Source organism: Pteropus alecto, unplaced genomic scaffold (assembly GCF_000325575.1).
Source record: "Pteropus alecto unplaced genomic scaffold, ASM32557v1 scaffold103, whole genome shotgun sequence".
In the NCBI taxonomy this organism is placed as follows: Eukaryota; Metazoa; Chordata; class Mammalia; order Chiroptera; family Pteropodidae; genus Pteropus; species Pteropus alecto.
In genome coordinates, this window is record NW_006436288.1 from 6,090,404 (window position 1) to 6,094,396 (window position 3,993).

Sequence of the window (3,993 nt, forward strand, 5' to 3'; positions counted from 1 at the left end):
CGGTCTCCTTAGGGGTTTCCTTGCTCTCGATGTGACATCAAACAGCACACTCTTCCTTAAATAGTTAAAGAAAGTGAACTCTCTAGTACAGATGCTCCTTGACTTATGATGGGATTGATAAACCCATCATAAGTTGCAAACATAAGCCGAAATGCGTTTGATACACTTAACCTACCGAACATCATAGCTTAGCCTAGGCTACCTTAAACGTGCCTAGAACACAATATCCAAAAAATGCTGGCAACACAGTACAGTTCAGAGTATTAGCTGTTTAACCTTGTGATAGTGTGGCTGCCTGGGAGCTATGGCTCACTGCTTCTGCGCAGCATCATGAGTAAGTATCGTATGCATATCACTAGCCCAGGAAAAGATCAAAATTCAAAATTCAAAGTACAGTTTCTAGTGAGTATTGCTGAAAAAGTAAAGCTGAAAAATCATAAATTGAACCATGTTTGTTGGGGACTGCCTGTACTACTTTTTTTTTATCTCTTTCAAGTAAAACCAAAAGGTTTAGTCTTATTAAACAAGAAAATAGATAGAGTACATTACATTTATATTTGCAATTTTCAGTTTAAATCTTTAAGTCATATAAACACTTCCTAACTCTTCTCCTGTAAGTAGAGTAGCCCTGGAATAGTGTTTATATCAATTTTGCTTGTACTGAGTGAACTTCATAAGAGCATTCAAGTTACCTTGTTTTAAAGTATTACAATTTGAATTTTGTGTTGCTTATTTTAATTTGAAAAGCTTATTTTAGCCTCAAAAAAGAAAATGTATAGAAATACATTATTCATGTCTTTTGTATAGACCATAAAATATACTGCTGAATTTTTTCCCTTTTTTTCTAATTACTAAAATGGTAACTAAAGCATAATTTTGCTCTAGGAGAATGAGACAAAATGCCACCTGATTTCAAGTAATCTCCAAATGTGAAGTAAGATAAAATGAAAAAAATTAAATTTTATAATAGCCGAGCTTAAGGTACTTAAGAATGTGATGACAATTTGAATACAAGCACATCAATTAGTATTTTAAATACTTGTAACTTTTCTTCATTTCTGATTCCCTCCTTTTTTGCCAATCTTCTTTTTGCTAATGTAAAAAACAACTTCAACATATTTAATTTATATCAAAGTAAATGCCTGTGATCCTAGTCCAAATTTAAAGGTTAAGTTGTAGTAGTGCTCATATATTATTAGAATGCTGTATCCAAGGAAAACATTTAGATGAAGCCTACACTGCAAAATGGAATTAATAATTTATCAACTGCCTGTTTAAAATTTTTGAGTGACAAGGACTCTGAAATACAAAGTAGGATATAAATCCTGAAATAATGTGCAAGCAATCAGGCTTTGGCAAAGAATATTATCAACATGACCCAGATGCATGATACAGGGCTAAAGATTTTAATCAGCCAAAAAAGAAAATAATTCTAAGAGAAAAATACTAAAGTCAATTATGTGATTTTGTGTGTAATTTTGTCCATATATTTCAGAACCGATAGTCCATCGTCTTTTTTATGAACTTGTTTTTTTCCCCCAAGTTTATTACCAATTAAATAATCTAAATCCACATAATCATAAAGTTGTGGAACTGGGTTTTCAACCAAAGACTATTTATATAAGAGTAAAAATATTAAAAACAATCTAAACATTCAATACTGAAGGCTTGGCTAAATAATAAAAGATAAAATCATATTATGAAATATTATCCAGCTATTAAAGGCATTCTACAGACATAAAAATCATGGGAAAGCAAGTTATAAATTAATCTAGTAAAATTACATTTTTATTTTTAAAACGGCTATATATATGCACCACAAAATATTTAAAAGGGCATACTTCACTATTGTAACTGCATTTTTTTTCCAGAATTATATATATACTTTATTATCTTTGTCTATTTCTTCTTTTAGGTTTCTAAATTTTTTTCACAATTGCATTAATTTGCTGGTGATACTATAACAAAACATCACAAACTGGGTGGCTTAAACAACAGACATTTCTTTTCTGGAGGTCAGAAGTCTGATATCAAGATATTAGCAGAGTTGTTTTCTTCAGAGTCTTCTCTCTTTGACTTGTAGATAGCTGTCTTCTTATTGTCTTCATGTGTTCTTACCTCTGTGTCCAAATTTCTTCTTCTCATAAAGACTTCTCATATCGGAATAGGGCCCACTGGAATGACCTTATTTTAACTTTACCTGTCAAAGACCCTATCTCCAAGTACAGTCACATTATGAGATTTTAACATATGAATTTAGGCGAGGGGCACAATTCACCTTAAAACAACAATGTTTATATATTAATTTTGTAGAAAGAAATAGAAGAACTTCATTTTGACAAGATAAAGGGAGGTGGGCAGCCCTTTCAATATTCCTACGCTAATTGGATTTTTGTATATAAATCAATCTCTTTAGGGTTTGGTTATTATGAGACCTTACAAATCCTGATCAAATCTATTTAACTATTAAAACCTCAGCCCAGATTTTACGTAGTCATGACACCATCAGGTACTGCTGCAAGACAACTGCTGAGGTAGCTGGTTAGCCCATTTTGAGTTAGTTTTGAGCTGTGACACCTTCCTTAGCCTCTTGTTTCATCCTCTTGTTTTATTAGCCTCTTTTCAATTTTCTCGATATATACAAAGATTTTTAATTTAATATAAGGGGAAGCAACAATTCCAATCTGAAACTTACAATGAAACAATAATCATATTTTCCAGACCATAGTAAGAGAAAGGAAAAATGAATTCAAGGAACATTTTTCTGAAGCCAGCCAAGATATTTTCTTTGTCTTCCCTGGTTTCTCTTAATTCCGTGTTGTGTGGATACCTCTAACAGTGGAACCCTAAGAAAAAGGTGGGAATATTCTTGTAATCATAGAAATCTGGAAACTTACTGACCATATTCTTCTGGAAGATATTGATATTGCCTACATTTCGTTTAGGTTTTTTTTTTTTTTTTTTTTTAAAGGGCAGGGAAGAGGGAAAGACTTTCAAAGAAGGAGCCTGAAGGAACAGCAGTGAATACAAAGAAAACTAATGACATTGGAACACTAAAGGGAGAAGTCAGATTTACTTGCTGTAGTCAAAGAACCATGGACCACATGTATTTGCAGATTCTCTAAAATATGCTTGAAATAAAGGTCTAATGTAGATTGCCAAAGAGTATACATTTATATAAAATCATGAAATTCATTTTATTTTACATTTTTCAAAAGGGTATAGTAGTTTGAGCAAAATAAATGAGAAAATAGTTTTATAACACTCCATCAAAATCTTTTGTGTCCTTCTTTTAATGCTACATGTGAAGTCACATAATATCTCTAGGTCAGTTTTTTCAGTGGAGTTAACTTGTCTAAATTGTAAGTAAAGAGATTTTAGAAGTTAGGAAAAGTAAATATACCAAACTAGACCGTGGTTTCTCATTAACTTTATCCGTGCTAATAAAATAAAGTTTTCTTATTCTCAGGAACAAAATAGTCAGTTTATAAAAATATATACTCATTGGTAACTGGTTTTATATCTATCCAGATGTAAGTTTATAATTTATAGTATCAACTGAAATCAAATGAACTTGGAGTACCTAAAACATATTTGACAACTGAAAAACATCACTAAAGTATGAATTTAATACTTTAATTAAATACTTTAATACCTCAACGTAGAAAGTATTTAAGATTTAAATTATCCTAAATATAGATCTCCTGTAACAGGGAAATACCCACATATGGCAAAATCGTTGAATGTAAACATGAAAATAGAGCATATATGTCTAAAAAAATAATTCTAATATCAACTTTTTAAATATTTCAAGTACTGCAGAAGTTTTTTGGAAATCAACCTTTAAAAGCAAATCTCATAATTTGTTTGTCTTCCACATACATACAATATAAGCATTTTGTTCATTGCTCTATAATGAGCACAGCTTTCATTAAAACATTCCTCTATTCCCGTTAATAATTCAATTGTTTGAATTGGTGGGGAAAAAAAAAT